The sequence below is a fragment of the Panthera onca genome, chromosome B3, assembly GCF_046562875.1.
Source record: "Panthera onca isolate mPanOnc1 chromosome B3, mPanOnc1 haplotype 2, whole genome shotgun sequence".
NCBI lineage: Eukaryota > Metazoa > Chordata > Mammalia > Carnivora > Felidae > Panthera > Panthera onca.
Genome location: NC_138344.1, coordinates 112,302,178 through 112,325,471, shown reverse-complemented (window position 1 = coordinate 112,325,471; position 23,294 = coordinate 112,302,178). Strand labels below are relative to the sequence as shown.

Sequence of the window (23,294 nt, the reverse complement as noted above, 5' to 3'; positions counted from 1 at the left end):
CTATTTTATCCTTACAATGTCTTATTCTCTTGCTATTTCCATCTCAGAAAATAGGAACTCCATTCTTCCAGTTACTAATCCCAAACCTTTTCATCAGAACCAAATCTAAACTACTGTTGAAATATATCTAGAATCTGACCATTACTTACCATCGCCATAATTACTACAATAGTTGAAACCATCACTTATTTCCTGGGAAATTGAATAGCCCCCTAACTGGCCTCCCTGCTTCTATCCTTGTTCCGCTATAATGTATTCTCCACACAGTAGTTATAGTTATCATTTTACATTTTAAATTGGATGGTGCTAATCTCTGCTCATAACTCTCCAACAACTTTCCATTTCACTCAGAATAAAATCTTTGCTATGGCCTATGGAGCCCAACATATTATGGCCCTCCACTGTCTTCAACTCCTGTCATTTCCTCTCTTGATCACTGTGCTGTAGCCATAGTGATTCCTTGCTTGTCCTTGAGAATGTAAAATACATCTTTCCTCAGGGTCTTTGCACTTGCTGTTTTGTCTACTTGGACATTCTTCCGCAGATATTATGGCTCCATCCATCCTTTGTTTATTTCAGGTCATCAGAGAGGCCTTTGTGAAATGCCCTATATAGAATATTACCTACCATCACTTTCTATTCTTTTTACCCCACTTTACTTTTCCTCGTGTGTGTGTATATATACACACATATATATATTCATATCCACATATCTATAATTTGTATCATATATACATTTATATTTATTTTTTTATAGCTTTATCTATGTAGAACGTAATTTCCATTGCCTTTTTTGTTAACTGTTGTTATCTCCAATATCTAGAAGAGTATTTGGGACATACTCAACAATAAAAATAAATATTTGTTAAATCAATGAATCATTTAATGACAAAAAGGGACTTCTTAGATCACTATATCTTCATGCATAAATAGCTTGGCCTTTCTTTAGAACCCTAATGGTATATAGCCCAGACGGTAAACAGAAAAGGAGTAGCTACAAACACAGTTGCTTGGCTATCCTGTCTGCTATCTACAACTCCATTCTTCCTTAGCCACTCTGCAGCTGAGAGTGACCATATGACATAATTCTGGTCAGTAAGATGTTGAAAGCTGGGGGCAGGCTTCCTATGGTGAATAAAAAGATAAAGAGATAAAGCTTTAAGAGGAGAAAGCTTTTGCCCTTCTTTCTTCTTTCTGCTTGGAACATGGCCAGATACCGGGACTTGGCATAGCCATTTTTTAACCATGAGGATGGAAACGCACACAGTAAGAATGGAAACCTGAGAAGAAAAAAGAGCCTGCATCTCTGATGACAATATTGAGCTGCTGAACAAGCCCTGAACTATCTGCCTTCAGGCTTTTGATATTCAAGACAAATAAGCTTTTATTTCTTTAATCTACTTTATAATGACTGTATATATTCCTTAGTAGTAAGTTTCTACTCATTGTAATTTATTAAGTTTAATACTCCTACCCCAACCCCAGAAGCTGCTTCAGACGTCTTCACTGAATTAACTTAAAGGTACTGCCTCAAAGAGTTTCCATTCTAAGATATGATATTGTACAAGTACTCAAAGAAAAAGACCCATATAGATGCTTATACTTATGACATTTCTCTCCCATGGGTAATCATAAAATTACAAAATTTTCAAAGCTTGAAGGACCTTAGAGATTTAGTACTAAACATGAATAACATTTTCTACTCAAAATTTAAGTAGGTGAACACTAACAAAGGATAATGTATGATATGATTTATCATTTACTTACAACAGAAACATAAATTTATTAGTCATTTTCACTGAAGTCTCAACCTTGCAATTACATATCATAAAAGCATATTGTCACAACCAGTGTAATTGGAGAAGAGGACAGAGCTAGGTGTTTCTGTTTTTTATTCAGGTTTATAGGTCTCAAGTCTGATATTTTCTAAAATATATTTTACTTTCTATACGGTGCAAATTGTGTCTAACCTTATAAAAGTTATCCTTTTAAAATGTTTAGTTTCTGAAGAGAAAACTGTACAGTTTATTTCTTGCATATGCTTTGTAATAGAATTTTTCTTATTAGAAAGTTAGTTTGATTATCAGTGATACACACACCCATTCAACAAATATTTATTGAATGCATTTTATGAGCCAGGTATGTTAGGGAATTGGGATACATAGAGTGATATACACTCTGCCATGAGGAACATTATAGCTCAGCAGAAATGAAAGATGGTAAATAAAAAAAAAAAAAAAAAAAGAGCAGGAAGGTAGGAAACCACTCTAACTACAGAGATTGGTAGTTTTCTGTCTCTCTTTAATTGAAAATGGCAGTGTAGATATCTACCAGCCTAAAAAATCTCTCCCAAAATCTTTAAAATAATTTTGTATCTTATTTGTATATTTTTTAAGGGTACCTATAACTCTCCATCTTATATTATAGACATTTAAACATTTGTCTTAGTTACATTAGTCAATTGTAAACTCCTTGAAGGTATACCCTGTATGTTACTAAATTTGTGGTTTGTTTCCATTTTTTAAAGAAACACAATTTTAACTATTTTCTGATGTTGACAGCAGTGACTTGCAAGAAACTTCAAAGTGAAAGCTTCAGAAAATTTAAGAATAGTTATCTCTGACTTCTCTTATTTTGCAAGTTACAATCCCAAAGCAGTTATATTTGTCCTGGGCCATTGAAGAACTAAATCACACAGGAAAAAGAATCAAGAACTGCTTTCCTCCACATTCTGATACTCTTCTTGATTCTGAGCCCAGCACAGAAATCTGATGGAAGAAAAAAAAGTATGTACTTTTATCTCTTGAAGGCCAGATGGGTTATATAGTCTGGTAGCCAAATTTCATTGAATGGTCCATAAAATCCAGTTCGGCAGAAGTAGGAAAGGAAGGAAAGAATAATTTTTTGTTAAAGTAAGAAGGTTAAAATAAAAGGTAGCTTGAATTTTGGATAAAGAAAATATCCAAAAATTGAGAGAAAATTTGGATAGAGTTTTTCCTATAAAACAAAAATAAAATATTTCATAGCCACAAATATATTCTGATAGCTACATTACAAATAAATACCAGCGGTCACAAAGAGAATCTGTGAGGGGATCAGCTCCATTCAACTCATGTATGCTACAAAACTAACATGCAAAAATACGTGTCCTATAGAGAAGATTATAGTGTTCAAGGGAATATCTATTTAACTTATAAATGTATGGTTATCACTGATAATTGGTAGGCAGCATGGCTATTTTGACAAAAATAAACTACTAAGTGCTGTAGGATATGGGATCTTTATATGGGAGTGGGGCAAGGATAGGGAAATGAAATCTAGACATCCCCTCCACTAGTAGCTGTCTGAACTGAGCAGAGAATAACAGGTTGAATTACTATAACATCTAAATTGATAGCATTCTTCTGCAATGGGCTTAATTTTCTCAAGTAGACTTATAAGATTAAAGCAATTCTAAATTGGCAAAGATTGACCACCTTGAGGTTTCCCTTATAAATCTAGGTTTCTATAAGTGAAACTTAACTCGTCTCTCTTATATTTTCTAGTGCATAAGTCCAGTCATGGGGTTGACTTTGAAAGTAAAAGTCCTCAAAATGTCACTGGGATTTCCTGTCTTCTATGCAGCAAGACTACATAACACAGACAGTGTAAAAACAGTATGGGTTCATTCAGGATTGCCATCATCAAAGATATGTTTAAATACTAATTGCAATGTCTATGATGTATGAGGCCTTCAAAATGGCACAGAAAGTACAAACGGATTCCTTTCTACTGAGTAGAGTAACTCAAGATCTTTGTCATGTAGCAGTAACCGTTTTCTTATAGCATGGCTATCTTGAAATGAAGCTATACCAATTTTATACCAATGAAATTATTTTTCCCACTTCAAATGCATTATTTTTAATCTGACAATTCTTAATATACAATGTTTCATCCTGGTTTGAAAATACTTCTTTAAATTAGAAGTAAATGATGAAAAGATGTTTTCAAATGATAGAATATAACAGAAAAAAGGTATTTATGAAGGTTCTTCTTGATTAAATTAAAAACTTCAAGAGGAAACTTTATCCCTCAAGACAAAAATAAGAGAGTTCCCCAAACTGCCTAAAGTATAAATCATTATTCATTCTTTGGATATTCAGAAAATCTCAAGGAATAGATTTGTTCTGCCCTATTAATAACACTGCCTTTATTTATCATAGTACTTGCAGCTTGAATTCATTATTTTTCTACTTTCTGGAGCTTTCAGAGAAGCAAACCACCTAAAATAATAAATATCTTTCCTAGGAAACCTAAAGAGTGAAAATGATAGTTTGTTCAGGTTAAATAGCTAGGACCTTTGGTAATTTGAGGAATTTGAGGTTTAGATATGTAAGCATTTACTCTTTCATATATATATCTCTCTCAAATTAACAGAGATCAAGTTCAAAGCCCAAGGAAGCACTGGTGATGGTAGAGTTCATAGGCTTAAAATGATATAGCATTTTGTATATCTGAAAATAATCTCTCATACTTTTTTCAATTTAATAGTCTTAAACATCTTTCTACTTATTTATCCAAGATAATGAGCCTCAGAGCATTTCTGACAAAATCTAGAAAACATGGCTGAAAGGATTGTGTTAATTTCTAGGACAATATAAGAAATATTAAAAGAAAATACTCCTGGGATTTCTATGCATCAAGATTATGAAACAGGGAAATGTTTGCTCTTTAATCTCTATCTATGGTTCACTATCACCCACAGGATAAAATCAAATTCCTTAGAATATACAAAGTGCTTCCTGGCTTCCTTTTCAGTCTCATCATTCATTCACTACTTCATTAGGAAATTGATGATATTGCAGATATTGGAATATACCATACTATTTCATATTTTCCTGCCTTAGCATATGATGTTTGTTCTGCCATTTTCTCTTATCTTGTTTTCCTAAGAAATTATTATTCTTCCTTCACAACTCTCTTCAGTAGGAAGTAATCAAATAATGATGGAACATGTCAAAAGGATCTTGCAGTCAACTGGAAGAGACTCTCTTTGGCCAAAACTGGGACAATTTAAGCATCAAAGTAGATTAGGATAGTAACAGATTACATAACCCCTTTAATAAAATAAAAATAAGATTCTATGAACAAACACTAATATAAATAAAGAAATAATGAAATAAAATTCTTTCTTACAACAGAATGCCAACTGATAAATGAAGAAATTTTGAAATTAGAAAGTCAACACTTGGCAACTATCATAGCAAGAATTGGTTCAGGTTAAAATCATCAATGGATAGTAAAACTGAAGGTAAAAATCTGAAGAAAAACAATGAACTTATATAGTTTCACTATATAACCCCACAATATTCTACTAACTACAAAGTAAAATAGTAGTTTTGTAGTGGAAAAACCTGGAAGACAGCATCTTAACCAAGTGATCAAAATTAATATTACCAGTAATGGAACAAAATGATATCATGAACCTCTTGATATGGTGCATGGAGAAGGGTACAACATCACATATAAGCTATTTCTATCAAAAATGCTTAATCTGAATCAGACCATCAAGAAACATCCAAAAAGTCTAAATTTGAGGAACATTTTACAAAATAATGACCTATACTCTTGAAAAATGTTAAGGTCATGGGAAAAAAAGAAAAAAAAAAAAAAAGAGGAATTGCTCCAGATAAAGGAGCCTAAAGGCACATAGTAGCTAAAAGTAATGCATGATTCTGGATTGGATCCCAGATCAGAAGAAGAAAATGTTTTTTTCCTTTTGCTATCAAGAACATTATTAGAAAAATTTGCAAAATGTAATTTGAATAAGATTACATAACAGCATTGTGGCAAGGTTCATTTCCTGATTTTGATAATTGCACTGTGGTTATGTAAGAGAATTTTTTTTCTTTCTTTTCTCCTTTTTTAATTTATAAAGGAAATATATATTTGAAGTATTAGGGATAAAGAGGCACCATGCTTGTAATTTACTCACAAGCAATTCCAGAAAAAAAAAATTAACATGTAGAGAGAAATGATAAAGCAAATATGGCAAAATGCTAACATTGGGAGACTTTGGGTGAAAGATATACAAGAATTCTTTGTACTATTTTGGCAACTTTTCTGAAGTTTGAAATTATTTAAAAAAAAAAAAAACTTTTTCAATAGTCTTTCCTTTGTGAAGCAACACATAACCATTCCATGTTTTCTTCCTGCACTGAGGCACTATTAAATGCTCTTAGGATTCTCATTACCTACTATATTAACTACATATCTCATATCTCACAGTAATTATACTTATTTATATACAAGTCTATTTTCTTAACTAGATTTTCAGCTCTTTGAGAAAGGAAAACGTGTCTTAATGTCAAAGCTCAAGGATGCTGTGCACACAGTGGTCATGTAGAACATTTTTGTTGAATGAGTTCCTAAAGGCTTGATTTTAATCACTAGACTATACAGCTTGACAAAGAATATGGGCTGAGAGATAAACACTACATGTAATTTCAAACATTATTCTGGTCAGGAATTCCAATGTTCTGTTTACTAGAACTGTCTATTTAAAAAAATGATTGCAGGGGCACCGGGGTGGCTTAGTTGGTTAAGCATCTGATTTTTGGTTTCATCTCAGGTCATGATCTCACGGTTTTGTGGGCTTATGGTCTCATGGTTTTGTGGGTTTAAGCTCCATGTCAGGCTCTATGCTGGCAGTGCAGAGCTTGCTTGGGATTCTCTCTCTCTCCATCTCTCTCTGCCCCTCCCTCATTTGTGCTATCTCTGTCTTTCTCAAATAAATAAATAAACTTAAAAAAATGGTTGCAAACATTAAAAAAATTTTTTTTTAAGTTTGAGAGAGAGAATACATGCACATGCACTGGGGAGAGGAGAGAGAGAGAGAGAGAGAGAGAGAGAGAGAGAGAGAGAGAGAAGAGAAGAGAATCCTAAGCAGGCTCTGTGCTCCCAGTGCAGAGGACACCCATGTGGGGCTTGATTTCATGAACTGTGAGATCATGACCTGAGTCAAAATCAAGAGTCTGATGCTTAACCAACTGAGTTACCCAGGCACCCCCACACATTTTTTAATAATAAGCTGAAACTGGGTTTTTCTTCTCTTTACCTTTTTGTTTAAAAGTGTTAAAAGGCTCAATGCTGTAGGGAAATGAAAAAGGAGAATAAAAAAATATTTTACCTGTGGTCAAGTAGTCAGGGAAATAGAAAATTAGCTTTGTTCAGTGTACTACCTAAATAATTAACCCTTATAGGTTATTTTTAGATCAGGAGGTTTATCTATAGAAAAATTATAAGGCCAAAAGGAGGAAAAATAATTTATTTCCCATGATCAGGTATAAACTGTCTTTATAGCTGTCTTCCTTTGGCTCTTTTTTTTTTTTTTTTAATTTGTCACATACAAATAAGTTAAATAGATATTAAAAGTAAACAGATAAACTTAGCTGAATGTACAGGCGAAAAAGAGATGAAATGAAAAAAATGGTATTAGAAGATATAATGATAAAATAGGTTAGGTAAAGCAACATGAAAAAAGGATAAAATCATTTTTAAAAAACTATAAGTATGAGTCAAGTGTTAACACACCCAACAAAGGCAAGTAAAGTCTTTTGAGTTGAGGTGGCTGCAAATGATCAACAGGAATTTTCCACTGTAGTGTTCCTAAGGACTAGGGGCTCTTGAGAAAGGACTCAAATCATGATCCTTAGGTTGATCCCTTACTAGCAGTACTAGTGGTGTATATACATTAAAAATTGTAGGTCCTGATTATAGCTACTATGGCAAAAGACCAGCTTTCAGATACAATCTTTCCCTTTCCTGCACCCCTGTTTCATCACCTTTCTCTTCTTTGCTTACACAATTAGTAATTACCCTTTGCTTTGCTGTCATTCTGGTTCAGGAATACAAACCTCAGAGCTTGTATATTATTTGGTTTGAAATTCCTTGGTTCATTCTTGTCCTGCTGTTTGATTTCTGGCTTTGTGCCCTTTTGGGTCTCTGAACTCCAGCTTGCTTTGTTAGGCTGCTAGGATCCCCTTTTTAAACCTAAATAGCCAAAAAGCTGAGAATTCTCTTATTCCCCAAAGTAAGAGGCTGTCAGGATATAATTTCAGAGTTATAAATATATGTATGTATATGTGTGTGTGTGTGCACATATATGTGTATGTATGTGTGTTGTATGTGGCAAACAGAACACCACAATGACCATAGGTGCATATTGATGCAGGCTCCAAGATCTCTGAGAAAACTTGAGATCGTAAGGTTAAAAATAACCTGAAAGGACTTGAGTGAATTGCCTTTGGGAAATGTGGTCTGTTCTTTAGTACGCAGATAGGGATGTTCCTGAAAGGAAGCCAGCTGTATATAGCACAGTGCATTCACTCCCTTCTTTGTCTTTGCTTCTGTTGTGAAGACTCTTATCGGAACATAGGTATCTGCAAGACTGCTCTTGTATGCAAGATATGTATGATAGCTGAATCAGATGTACATTGTTGACATGCTTTGCTAAGCTTCTGTTGTTAATCATTGCTGACCTGTTTTTCCTGAAAATGTATATATGAAAGTGTACCATAAACCTCAGTACCTCGGGCTGTTGGCTCGGGGTCTCCTGTGCCTCGCTACACTGTGGTCTCTTTTTCTCAGTTCCTTCACCGCCCTAGGTCCATGGGCCATTTGAGGTCGACATGTGTGTATGTATGTATGTGTGCATATATATATATATATATATATATATATATATATATATATATATATATATATATAAATTTAAATATATATTTGTTAGTTTCCATTTAGAATGTTTTCATAAATGCCACTAGTATTAAAATGCAAAATTAGGGGTGCCTGGGTGGCTCAGTCGGTTAAGCATCTGACTTCGGCTCAGGTCATTGATCTCATGGTTTGGGAGTTCCAGCCCTGCATCAGGCTATCTGCTGTCAGGGCAGAGCCTGCTTTGGGTCCTCTGTCTCCCTCTCTCTCTGCCCTTCCCCTGCTTGTGCTCTCTCTCCTTCTCAAAAATAAACAAACATTTAAAAAAATGCAAAATTAGAATTGTTTTCTTCAGTAGGTTAAACATTCTTTAGACAATGGTAGAGAAGAAGTAATTTTTCTTTAGAAATCACAGCTATTATATCTCTAAAAGTGGAGTCTAACAAGTATCTTTTAAAGCCTTTTTCTAAGCATTAACTAACTAGTCTCTATAATGCCCTGGGAAAAAGAACCAAGAGAAGTTCAGAGTCATTTTTGTAGCTAGAGGAGTTTTACCAGCTCATAAAAGCCACATTTCCCTTAGTGAATCTTCTCTACATGGTGTTGTTTCTCATACTATTAGGTGTGAGCACATAAGGCTACAACTTCCAGAATACCTATTCTATTTATTAATTTCAATGACAGACTAATAAAAAAGTAAATTTTGGCTAATATCTTTTGTAAGAAGTAGACATTACTCAATGTGATCGTTAGGCATGTGGTAGATGTCAATTTGTATAGTTGAGAAAGAAAATCTTAGAACAGGTGATCACAGAGGCAAATATGAAGAGTCAGTGTCATTGGTGAAAATAGAAATAGTTCTTAAGGTATTTTGTACATAAGCAGAAATTATATAGTTTATTCTAAATTTATTGGGCACTTGATATTGTCCTCATCTTTCCATAGGCCTAAAAAAGGAGTTAATTCACAACTAATTCTGCTGATACAAGGGCTATAGTTTTTTTTTAAAAAAGTATAAATTACAGTACAATTATAACGGTGAATTACTATACAACCCAATTAATATACAATCCAATGTGTATACTGGAAGAAAATAAAATAATTATATGTTAGTAGTAGTTATCTTTAAGTAGTAGGATGAGACTGATTTTTTTCCCTACTTTTTTGTATTATTCAGAGTCTTGACAATAATCTTACATCGCTTAAAAATATTTAATAAATGCTTTTAAATTTGAAATAATTATTTTCTTAGCCAAACCTAGCCAATATCTTCCAAAGTCACGGTCCAAAGTCTGGGGTTCTAGGGAAATTTCTCAACATCATTTAATTGTATTTTTAACCATCAAAAAATCTTCCTACATGTATATCTGAAACTAATAAAACACTGTATATTAACTATACTGGAATTAAAATAAAGACTTAAAAAAAGCTTCCTACTGCCGTAGGGTAACAGTTCAGATGACCTAGAGTAATTCTAGGCCTTTCATGATTTGTCCTTTCTCTTCAACTTCATCTCTCTTTGCTCTTACATATACTAGCAACAGCAAACTTAATTAATTTCTAGTACACAGCATGATTTTCTTCTGACACATCTGTCTCAACTGCTCTTCTCCTTCCAGTCCAACTAGCAAACACATACTTATTTGTTAAGACTATGAAGATAAAGTATGGGTCATGTCAATATAAAATCTTGTAATTCACATATTGCCCAAGTTAAAAATTGGGGGTCATTTTTTACTTCCTTACCTGCCACATGTAGTTCCCAATCCTGTCAATTGTGATTCCTTAGTGTTTCAAAAAATCCTGTATTATTTTTTCTATTTCTATTGCTCCAGCTTTAATTCAAGCTCTCATCAGATTCCTGCTTCTGATCTCACCCGGAATCAATCCATTCTTCACATAGTGGTAAATGTTCTTTCAAAATTTCAAATTCGATCTTGTCATTCCATGTTAAATTCCTTTATTGACCTTTACAATAAAGTCCATTAAAGTCCCATTAGCATGGCAATTAGGAGGTTCATCTGCAAAAACTATATGGCCAGTTGGAGGTCATGATTTGATAGCTTCTCCAGCCTCTTATTTCCCTTAGTCCCTTCCTCCTCTTCAAACTGCACCCTCCTCCTCCATCTGTGTGCCACAATGCCTGGAGCATGGTAAGTTTTTCATAAATGTTAGATACTTGAATTAACATTTTAATAGAGTTATCATCTGAGATAAATAGATTTAAATTCAGCTGGAAAGAACATTTTGAAAAAAGCAGCTACTTTTGTTCTCACACAACCCTCTCCACTTTTCTCTACCCTGCTCTGTGTGCCCCAATAGGCTAGTGTTTATGGATAGGACCAATAGAATCCTTATACCTGTGGCTTCTGCTTGAGTTCAGCCAATGGAAAGCATTAGCAGGAGAATAGAGAGAAAAACAGTTTAGACAAGATATTTATTCCTTTGGCCTCCTGTCTGCTGGTTGGCAGTGGTTATGTTCCTTTAATAAAAACCATTAGTTCTGTGAGACATGCCTCAAAGACTTATTTTAGACAATTGCTCCCTTCCCTGACTCCTTGAGGCTTAAGGGTAGTAACAATTTCGTGCTGTTGCTAGCCCCCTAAGTTCTTCAACTTATCTTGCTTTTCCTTAACCCTGGCTACTCTGTTGTAACTAGTTCCTTTATTAAATTCTCCATTATCTTGTTTGAGTGTGTCATTTGACTCCTGCCAGGACTAAGTGATACAGCAGCCAAGGTGAGACTGGACACAATATGATTAGAGAAAAATGTAGAGATAAATATTGCAGAGCACTGGATTCCTAATGGGGACCAGAGGGGGTTGAGGCTGGAAAAGTAACTAAAACCAGACCATGGTGGCCCTTGAATGCTAGGCTTTGGAGTTTGAACTTTACCAAATAAGCCAATTGGAAACAATTTACATAACATTATCATGTAAGCCAACACTTTGAAGTTTATAAGCATAAGAGTGACACCTATAAAGATTTCTTGTGGACTACAAATTCTACCATAGAAAGGTTGAAAAATTAGCTCAATGGTATATGTCTAAATACATAGTACATCAAAATGAAAAGACCAGGCGTGCCTGGGTGGCTCAGTTAGTTAAGCATCTGACTTTGGCTCAGGTATGATCTCACAGTTTGTGAGCTGGAGCTCTGTGGGGGGGGCGGGACGGGGGTGGGGGGGTGGGGGGGTGGGGGGGGGTGGGGAGGGGCTCTGTGCTGACAGCTTAGAGCCTGGAGCCTGCTTTGGATTCCGTGTCTCATTCTCCCTTTGCCCTTCCCCTGCTTGTGGTTTGTCTCTCTCTGTGTCTCAAAAATAAATAAATGTAAAAAAAAAAAATGAAAAAAAAAATGAAAAGATCAGATGTCCAGATTTTTAGTTTGGTGTGCTTTTTCCTATATCATACTAAGGGGACTTTCTTTCCTTCAACTTCATTACTAAATATTACTTCATTTACTAAATATAAATTGAATACTCTCTCCATGTAAGGTACTTTATGAAACATTAGGCAGTAATGCTGAGGTAAGTAAGATGAGATTCCTATTTCTCAGTCGCATGAACACAGAAGTCAGACTGCATTTTAAGGAAAATGAAAAAAAAACCCCACCAAAAACAAAATAACAAGTACATGCTTATGTTTTAATGTTAAAACAAAAAACTATGTATGATAATGCAGAAAAAGGAAAAACTAATTCTGATGGTACACATGGTAAAGTTCCACAAGGAGGTGACAACTGAGCTTTAAACAATAAGAAAAAGTGAGCAACATCTGAAACAGAATGAACAAAATAATTGAGATTTGAAAGTACTTTCAGAGAATGAGGCAACACTTAATGAGGTTGGAGGTGGAGAGGATGAAGTATCCTCCCCATAAGGCATAAGGCTGGTCATTTCAGTTGCAGACAGGATTTGAAGAGGCTTAGTACTGTAGGAAATGGAGAGTTAGTCAAGATTTTTAATAGAGAAGTGATACATAAAAATGTAATACTTGACTGATAGCAGATTGGAAGGAAGAGCAGTAAGTGCGCTATTTAGAGGCTATAGACGAAGAAGGCCTGAACTAATATAATGGGAATTGGAAAAATAATATTTAGAAGAGTCATTAACAAATAGTTCTATGACTGTGCTTTGGGAAGGAGAGGTAAATATTGTGGTGAGATTTCAAGTTTGGTTATGACACCAAGTGGGAGTGACATTAAGATAGCAACAAAGAGACAACTTGAAGGGTACTAAATTTGGTTTCTGATGAGGGAAGTGTGAGATGCCAGCAGAATATCAGGTGGTGATTCCAGTATGTAACAACAAAAGGAGTTTGCAGTTTGGGAGAGAAAGGTTTTTCATCTTGTGTGACTGAAACTCTGTACCTACGGAACAAATGCCCCACCTCCTTCCAGCCTCTGGCAACCACCATTCTATTTTCTGTTTCTAGGATTTTGATTATTTTAGCTATCTCAGATAAGTTGAGTTATGCAGTATTTGTCTTTTGTGACAGGCTTATTTCATTTAGCATAATGTATCAAGTTTTATTCATGTTGGAGCATATGACAGGATTTTTTTTAAAGGCTGAGTAATATTCCACCGTATGCATATATTCATTCATCTGCTGATGGATATTTAGGCTTTAGAAGCTATCATGAATAATGCTGCAATGGACATGGATATGCAAATATTTCTTTGAGATATTGTTTTAAATTCTTTTTGATGTATACTCAGAAGTGGGATTGCTGGATCATATGGTAGTTTTACTGTTAACTTTTGAGGAATTTCCTTAAAGGTTTTCATAGTAGTTGTGCCGTTTTACCATCCCATTATTAATAGTACACGAGGGTTCCAAGTTTTCCACATCCTTACCAACACTTATTTCTGTTGTTTTGATGGTGGCAGTTTTGATTTGCATTTCCCTTATGATTAGTGATGTTGAGCATCCTGTCGCATGCATGGGCATTTACATATCTTCTTTGGAAAAATGTATATTCAAATGCTTTGCTCACTTTTTAATTGATTTTTGTAGTTTTTGTTGAATTGTAGGAATTTCTTCTATATTCCAGATATTAAGTCCTGATAAATGGTGTAGAACTATTTTGTCCCATTTTATAGGTTGCTTTTCCATTCTGTTGATTGTGTACTTTGCTGTGAAGAAGTTTTAATGTTTAATGTAGTCCCATTTGCCTATTTTTGCTTTCGTTGCTGGTGTTTGTGTTGTGTCCTCTGATTGTCCATTAAAATATCATGAAGATTTCCCCTTTATGTGTGCTAATTTTATAGTTTCAGGTCTTATGCTTAAGTCTTCAATCCATTTTGAGATAATTTTGGTACATGGTATAAGATTAAGTGTCAATCTTTTTTTTTTGCAAGAGGACATCTAGTTTTCCCAACACTGTTCATTGAAGAAACTATCCTTTTTTTCCGTTGTGTAGTTTTAGCACGCTTGCAAAAGATCATTTGACCATATACATGACAGTTTATATCTGGGCTGTCTGTTTTGTTTCATTGGTCTATATGTTTGTCTTATGTCAGAACCACACTATTTTGATTAATGTATTTTTATAATATGTTTTGAAATCAGAAAATGTGAAGCCTGCAGCTTTGTTTTTTCTCAAGACTGTTTTGGCTATTTAAAATCCTTTGGGTTGCCTGGGTGGCTCAGTCAGTTAAGCACTGGACTCTTGATTTCAGCTCAGGTAATGGTATTATGGTTCGTGAGATTGAGCCCCATGTTGGGCTCTGTGCTGACAGCACGGAGCCTGCTTGGGATTCTCATCTCTCTGCCCCTTTCTTACTCACATGTGCCCCCCCCCCCAAATAAATAAATTTTAAAAAATCTTTTGATTTTTTTTCAGTGAATTTTTTTTATTAAAAAATTTTTTTAAGGGGCGCCTGGGTGGCGCAGTCGGTTAAGCGTCCGACTTCAGCCAGGTCACGATCTCGCGGTCCGTGAGTTCGAGCCCCGCGTCGGGCTCTGGGCTGATGGCTCGGAGCCTGGAGCCTGTTTCAGATTCTGTGTCTCCCTCTCTCTCTGCCCCTCCCCCATTCATGCTCTGTCTCTCTCTGTCGCAAAAATAAATAAAAAACGTTGAAAAAAAAAATAAAAAAAAAAATTTTTTTAATATTTATTTTTGAGAGAGAGAGAAAGCGAGCATGAGCAGGGGAAGAACAGAGAGAGAGAGAGAGAGAGAGAGGGAGAAATAGAATCTAAAGTAGGCTCCAGGCTCTGAGCTGTCAGCACAGAGCCCAACTTGGGGCTTGAACTCGTGAACTGTAAGATCATGACCTGAGCCGAAGTCAGATACTTGACTGAGTCACCCAGGCGTCCCTTCTCTTTATTTTTTAAAGTGATAACTGACTGAGTCACCCAGGCACCCCAGATTTTTTCACTGAAAGAATGGTTTTTCTATTTCTGACAAAAATGTCATTGGAATTTTGATAGGGATTGCACTGAATCATTAGATTGCTTTGGGTAGTATGGATATTTTAACAACATTAAGTTTTCCAAACCATGAGTAATGGATGTTTTTCCATTTATTTGTGTCTTTTAAAATTCCTTCACCAATATATTATAGTTTCAGTGTACATGTCTTTTGTTTCCTTGTTTAGTTTATTCCTAAGTATTTTACTTTATTGATGATACTGAAATGGGGTTGTTTTCTTAATTCCTTTTGGGCTGTTCATTGTTAGCATATAGAAACACAACTGATTTTGGATTTCTGAGTTTGTATACTGGAACTTTGTTGAATTCTTTAATTCTAACAGTTGTGTGTGTGCATGTGTGTGTGCGCGCACACACACACGCATAATTCAGGTTTTCTACATATAAGATTGTGTCATTTGTGAACAGAGATCATTTTATTTCTTCCTTTCCAGTTTGGATGTCTTTATTTGCTTTTCTTCCCTAACTGCTCTGGCTAGAACTTCCAGTACCATATTGAATAGAAGTGGTGAAAGCAGCTACTCCTGCCTTGTTCTTTTAAAAAAGAATTTTTTTTTTTAATGTTCATTCATTTTTGAGATACAGAAACAGCGTGAGCAGGGGAGGGACAGAGAGAGGGAGACACAGAATCCAAAGCAGGCTCCAGGCTCTAAGCTTTCAGCATAGAGCCCCAACGTGAGGCATGAACTCACAGACTAGATCATGACCTGAGCTGAAGTCAGATGCCTAACCAACTGAGCCACCCAGCACCTGTCCTTGTTCTTGATCTTAAAGCAAAAGCTTTCAATTTTTTAGCTGAGTATAATGGTACCTGCAGGCTTTTCATATATAGCTTTTATTATGTTGAGGTAATTTCCCTGTATTCCTATCTGGTGAGTGTTTTCCTCATGAAAGGATGTTGAATTTTGTCAAATGCTTTTTCTACATCTATCAATGATCATGTGGTTTTTGCTCTTTGTTCTATGAATTTGGTGTATGTTGATTGACTTTTGTATGTTGAATCATCCTTGTACCCCAAGTATGAACCTCACTTGTTCACAGTGTATAGTCTTTTACTGTGCTGTTGAATTTGGTTTTCTAGTGTTTTGCCTAGGATTTTTGCATCTATGTTCAGAAGAGATATTGGTTTGTAGTTTTCTCATAATATCTTTGGCTCAGGGTAATGATAGCTTCAGAAAATGAGTTCAGAAGTGTCACCTCTTTTTCAATATTTTGGAAGAATCTGAGAAGAACTGGCATTAATTCTTGTTTAATTGCTTGGTAGAATTCTACAGTGAAGTCATCTGGTTCTGGTCTTTTTGCTGGGAAGCTTTTGGTTACTGATTCAATCTCCTTACTAGTTATTAGGTCTGTTTGGATTTTCTGTTTTTGCATGATTCAGTTTTGGTAGGTTGTATGTTTCTAGAAATTTATCCATTTCTTCTAGGTTATCCAATTAGTTGGAATGTAATTGTTCAAAGTAGTCTCATAATGTTTTTTTATTTTTGTGGCATCAGTTGTAATGTCTTGTTTTTCATTTCTAATTTTAGTAAATGAGTCTTTTCTCTTTTTCTCAGTTTGGCTAAGAGTTTGTCAAATTAACTAATGTTTAAAAAAAAAACTGTTTTGTTAATTTCTTCTATTATTTTTCTATTCTCTATTTCATTTACTTCTTTTTAAAAAAATGTTTATTTATTGAGAGAGAAAGTGAGAGAGACAGAGAACACAAGTGGGGAAGAGGCAGAGAGAGAGAATCCAAAGCATGCTCCATGCTGTCAGCAAAGAGCATGACACTGGCTCAATCTCACAAACCATGAGCTGATGAAGTGAGCCAAAATTAAGAGATGGATGCTTAAATGACTGAGCCACTCAGGTGCCCCATTTATTTCATTTATTTCTGCTCTAATATTTATTATTTTTTTTCCTTCTTCTAACTTGGGGTTTAGTTCTTTTTTTTCAAGTTCTTTGAAATGTACAGTTCAGTTGCTAATGAGGTCTTTCTTCTCTTTTAGTATAGGCATTTATGTTATAAACTTCCCTGTGTTGTTGCTTTTGTTGCATCCTGTAAGTTTTAAATTGCTAAGGCTTTTTTTGTGTCTGTGTGTGGTCTAATATTTGATCTGTCCTGGAGAATGTTCTCTGAATATGTATGAGAATAATATGTATTCTGCTGTTGATGGGTGCAGTGTTCTGTACGTATCTATTAGGTCAAATCATTTTATAATGTTCAAGTCCTCTGTTCCCTTATTGATTTTCTGTTTGGTTATTCTATACATTATTAAAAGTAGAATATTGAATCCTACTATTATTGTGTTACTATCTATTTCTTGCTTCAACTCTGTCCATGTTTGCTTTGTATATCTGGGTACTCTAATGTTAGGTGCTTATATATTTATAATTGTTACATCTTTCATTGTATGAAATTGACCTTTTTATCATTATATAATGTTTCTTATAACAGTTCTTGACTTAAACTCTATTTTGCCTGATACAAGTATGGCCACTCCTGCTCTCTTTTGGTTACCATTTATATGGAATAACTTTTTCCATACTTTTACTTTTTGCCTATGTGTATATTTATATATAAGGTAAATCTCTTGTAAAAAGTATATAGTTGTATCTTATTTTTTAAATCCATTCAGCCACCCTACGTCTTTTGATGGGGGAGTTTAATCCATTTATTTTTAAAGTTAGTACTGATAGGGAAGGACTGACTATCACAATTGAAAACATTTTGTCTGTCTTATGGTTATTTTGTCCCTCTTTTCTACTCTTGCTGCTTTTCTTTGTGTTTCATTGATTTTTTTTGTATAGACTTTTGATTCTCTTCTCATTTCTTTCTGTGTATATTTTATATTTTGTGCGTGTGTGGTTTCTATGAAACTTACATAAAACATCATAGAGTTACAACAATCTATTTCACGCTGATAATACTTCAGTCATATACAAAAACTCTACTCTTTTATGTCTTCCCATTCATACTTTATGTTAATTGATGTTACAAATCACAAATACAAATGTGTATCCATTAACATAGTCTTATAGTTTTTTGTGATTTTATCTTTTAAACTCTACACCAAAATTAAAAGTGCTTTACATACCACCATTACAATATTACAGATTTTTGTATTTGTTTATATATTTACCTTTGCTGGTGAATTTTATATTTCAATATGCATTTGTGTTGCTGTCTAGCATCCTTTTGTTTCAATTTGCAATTTGTCCTTTTATTTCAATTTACTGCAAACTGAAACGAAGACCTTGTAAGGCAGGTCTAGTGGTGATAAACTCCTCAGATTTTGCTTATCTGTAAAAGTCCTTATTTCTCTTTAATTTCTGAAGGACAGTTTTGCTGGAAACAGTAGTCTTGGTTGGCTGTTTTTCTCCTCTCAGGACTTTGGATATATCATCCTACTCCTTTCTGGCCCATAAAGTTTTTGCTAAGAAAGCCACTGATAATCGTATAAAAACTTCTTTAAACATTATGAGTTGCTCTCGTTACTTTCAAGATTTTTTAGTTATCTTTAACTTTTGGCAGTTTGTCATGTGCCTTAATGTAAGCCTCTTTGGAGGCTTACAGCCATTATTTCTTCATATAAGCTCTCCCTTTCACTTTTCTCCTTCTGTAAGTCTCATGATGCATATATTGGTTTGCTTGATGTTGCCCTATAAATTCCTTAGGCTTTCTTCACTTGTCTTCATTTATTTTCACTTTGTTCCTCTGAATTGATAATTTCAAATGATATTTCTTCAAGTTCTTCCTTTTGCTTGATTTAGTCTGCTACTGAATGCTTCTACTGAAATTTTTTTTTCAAAGTTTTAAAATTTATTTTGAGAGAAAGAGAGCAAGCAGAGGAGGGGCAGAGAGAGAAGGAGAGAGACAATGCCAAACAAACTCCAGGCAGTAAGTGCAGAGCCTGAAGTGGGGCTCAATATCACAAACTGCGAGATCATAACCTGAGCGGAAATCAAGAGTCCGATGCTTAACCAACTGAGCCACCCGGCACCCCTCTAGTGAAATTTTCAAATCAGTTATTCTTCATTCCATAATTTCTGCTTGGTTGTTTTTTAATTATTTCTATGTCTTTATTGATATTCTCATTTTGTTCATGCATTGTTCTCCTGATTTTGCATAGTTGTGTATCTGTATTCTCTTGCAGCTCATTTAGCTTCAAGAAAATTACTTTGAATTCTCTGTTAGGAAGTTCATAGATGTCTGTTTCTTTGGGGTTGGTTTTTGGAGATTTATTTTGTTAATGTGATTGAATCATGTTCCTCTGTTTCTTCATGTACCTTGTGATTTTTTTCCTGAGTTTTATGCATTTGGAAAAACAGCCACATCTCCCAGTCTTTATAGAATGGCTTTGTACAGAGGAAGACATTCACCAAACAGCCCAGCTACAGAATATGAGGGTTTTGTGATTTCTCTTGGCTGTGTATGTAACTTCCTAATCAGAGGTTTGCAGGTTTCTTTTCAGGAGCCCATAATCTTACTCCCTCTGGTGTTTGCCTGCAGCACTGCAGTCTCTCTGGTGCTGCAGCAGCAAGTCAACTGCTCTCCTTTAATCTCAGTGGCCTCTTAGCATCCAAAGTGTGTCAGCTCAAGTACCCTAAGTCAGAAGAGACAGAAACCGATCCTTTGCGTATCACCCTCCCCCACAAACTGAACTGCTGCATGCATGCTACACTCTTTTCCCTTCTTCCCAGAGGATGAGCTGGGAGTTGCATGCTTTCTCCCCACCACACTGAGCTATGCCAGCCTCTGCATTATTTTAGGCTCTCTAGTGTCACTGCAAGTTACCCTTGCTCTCACTTACTTTCCGTGGCCCCAAGGCACCCAAACTATGCTGGTTTTATCAGCACTCTAAGTCAGATGAGACAAACCAGTTCCTTGGGCAGTCTTCAAAAGTTGAAACATTGGATATACATTCCACACTTCACTCTCCTTCTCCTTCCAGTGAGAGGCTACAAGTTGGGTGTTTTCTGATGATCATAACAAGCTGTGCTGGCTTAGAGTCTTTCCCATTTTAATGCAGCTTTTCTTGGCTTGTTCTTAGCTTTGCGCTCACCTGGGGCATTGCAATTTCTTAACTGGTTTGTGCAATTCTCACAAAGGTATTTTGGTCCGTATATTGTTGTTAAGTTAGTGTCTCTGTGGAGAAAAGAAGGGTCGGACTTCCTATTCCATGATTCATTAACAATGTTTTTAGCTATATGAGATAAAATATTGACGATGAAGAGGCTAAAAAAATGATTAAAAGTAATAAATGAGTCATAATTTTTCATATAAAATAAAACAAGTAAGATCAAATTTAAATTGAAGGCAAACACCACTTATGAATGTATTAGGTTTCATAAAAAAGACAAATTTTGAGAACTTGGTAAATAAGCTACATGAAGATATATGAAAGAAACAGTTGATTTACTTAGATTAGATGAGGAAGTTGAGAAGGGCAGTGCTTATAAATAGTACCTCAATAAATATTTATGGAAGTGAACTTCTAATTATCTTTACTTATGTAAAGAGAAACTAAATAAGTGATGATAAGCAGTTGTCTGGTCCAGTAAGTGCCAATCAAGAGGGTAAGGAATAAGATCACAGCAGGAGAGAATTAGGAAAATTCTTCTAAAAATAAGAACTACAAGAAATTAACATACTTCTTCAAGGACTATTTTATAATTCTCTTAAAGAATTTGTTTTATGTTTATCCATTTTTTGAGAGAAAGAGAGAGAGACAGAGCACAAGCAGGGGAGGGGCAGAGAAAGAGGGAGACAAAATCTGAAGCAGGCTCTAGGCTCTGAGCTGTCAGCATAGAGCCTGACGTGGGGCTTGGACCCATGAACCGCGAGATTGTGACCTGAGCCAAAGTTGGACGCTTAACCGACTGAGCCATCGAGGTGCCCTTTAAGAATTTTTTCTCATAAAGAAAAAAACAAAACTCCATGGTTTTTAATAGCAAGGTGCAAGAAATTTAACTAGAAGACTTATCTACTCAGGACAATATGAAAAGCATAAGACTGGAACCAAAACGTATGATAATATACTCTAGGTTATAGGTCCTGAATCTGGTGACACTAGTGAGGATGAATGAAAGAAGGGCTGGAATAAAAACTTGAAATAATTTGAACAGAAGGAGGAGTTAAGGAAAAAATAGCATTGGTAACAAAAAAAAAAAGTAATGTTCTTGCTTATGTTGATCATTTTCCTTCACTGTTTCCATTCTCTTGTCTTATTCTGGAAGCTCTGCTATCATTTCCCTACTCTGCTTGCCCAAGGTTTTCCTTTCATTTATTTACTCACTCACCCATTCGACTCGTTTATTGAGAGACAGTCATTGTCATAGATTCTGGGAACAGTATGAGTGAACAAGATAGATCAATTACTGCAAGGAGCTTAGGATGGAGTTGAGGAAATAGTTGAAAAGGGAGAAAAGCAGTATACTGTAATGGGCTTGCAATAAAGCAAGAGAACTGCAGAGCACTAGAGGAGAACACAGGAGGGGTACTTTGCTCAGCTTTGGAAGTTGACCAAAAGCCTTTTGGAGGAAACGGAGGATAAGCAGGAGTTATCTAGGAGGAAAGATAGAAGAAAAACATTTGGGGAAATTGAAAATTGCAGCACTGAATTCAAGATGGAAGTGGCAGAAGTAAAACTAGAGGTAAGCAGAAGCTAGATTGTAAGCAATTTTAAGGAGTTAGAACTTTAAGAACAAATAAGAAGCTATTCAATGGTGAAATCATTAAAGGAGTATGAAAGGTTTAGATTTGCATTCAGAAAGATAAAAAATGGTTGTAGAAAAAGGGATAAAAAAACACTGTAAAGAGGTTTCATTTGGACAAGTAGGTGGATTCTTTCAGATATTGTGAAGAAGAGCATTGAGATGATAAATTTAACTTTGGGACTGGGTGGCGCAGTCGGTTAAGCGTCCGACTTCAGCCAGGTCACGATCTCGCGGTCTGTGAGTTCGAGCCCCGCGTCAGGCTCTGGGCTGATGGCTCGGAGCCTGGAGCCTGTTTCCGATTCTGTGTCTCCCTCTCTCTCTGACCCTCCCCCGTTCATGCTCTGTCTCTCTCTGTCCCAAAAATAAATGAAAAACGTTGAAAAAAAAAATTTAAAAAAAAAAAAAAAAATTTAACTTTGGTCATGTTGAGTATGAGATACTTCTGGAATATCCAACAAGAGATTTACAGTAGATGATTAGAAATATCAGTGTGGGGTTGCCCGAGTGGCTCAGTCGGTTGAGCATCTGACTTCAGCTCAGGTCATGATCTCACAGTGTGTGGATTCGAGCCCCACGTCTGGCTCTGTGCTGACAGCTCAGAGCCTGGAGCCTGCTTTGGATTCTGTGTCTCCCTCTCTGTCTGCCCCTCCCCTGCTCACACTGTGTCTCTGTCTTTCAAAAATGAATAAACGTTTAAAAAAAGTTAAAAAAAAAAGAAATATCAGTGTGAAGTTTAGGGAAAAGACCTACGTTTACTGAAGCTTTGTAGGTAGATGACCTTACCCATATAGAATACAGTGTGAATGCAAAGTCTAAGGGAGAACTCTGAAAAATAACCGATATTTAATGACCGAGCCAAAAGTAGGAGCCTTCAAAGAAGCTAGAGAAAGAGGAAACAGTTTAAAAGAGGGAACACCAATTGCAATGACATAGATGGAGATAGAATATTATGCTATGTGAAATAAATCTGTCACAGAAAGACAAATACCATATGATTTCATTCATGTGTGGAATTTAAGAAACAAAACAAATAAGCAAAGGAAGAGAAAAAGAGAAAGGAAAATCCACAAAACAGACTTAAATTAACTATAGAGAACTGATGGTTATCGGAAGGGAGGTAGATGGGGGGATGGGTTAAATAGGTGATGGGGATTAAGGAGTGCACTTGTTATGATGAGTACCGGGTACTGTATGAAATTGCTGAATCACTATATTGTACACCTGAAACTAATATTACACTGTATGTTAACTAACTGGAATTTAAATAAAAACTTAAAAGAGAAATTGAAAAAAAATATTAAGGATATATTAAGGAAAAATTATGTTAGGGAAAAATTAAGGAAAAATAGAAAACACAAATAAAAAAAATAAAAGGAGAGAACAATGTCAAGGAAGATAATTGTTTCAAGGAGAGAGTTATTAAAAGTGGTACCCAACCCTGACCTGCGTCCTCTAGGCTTTCCCCTT

General features: G+C 35.4%; 1 protein-coding gene across 15 annotated transcripts in view; it reads right to left on the bottom strand.

The window, feature by feature from the left end:
- GPHN (gephyrin) overlaps positions 1–23,294 on the bottom strand; it is a 621,678-nt gene that overhangs the window by 113,310 nt on the left and 485,074 nt on the right. The window lies entirely within an intron of this gene.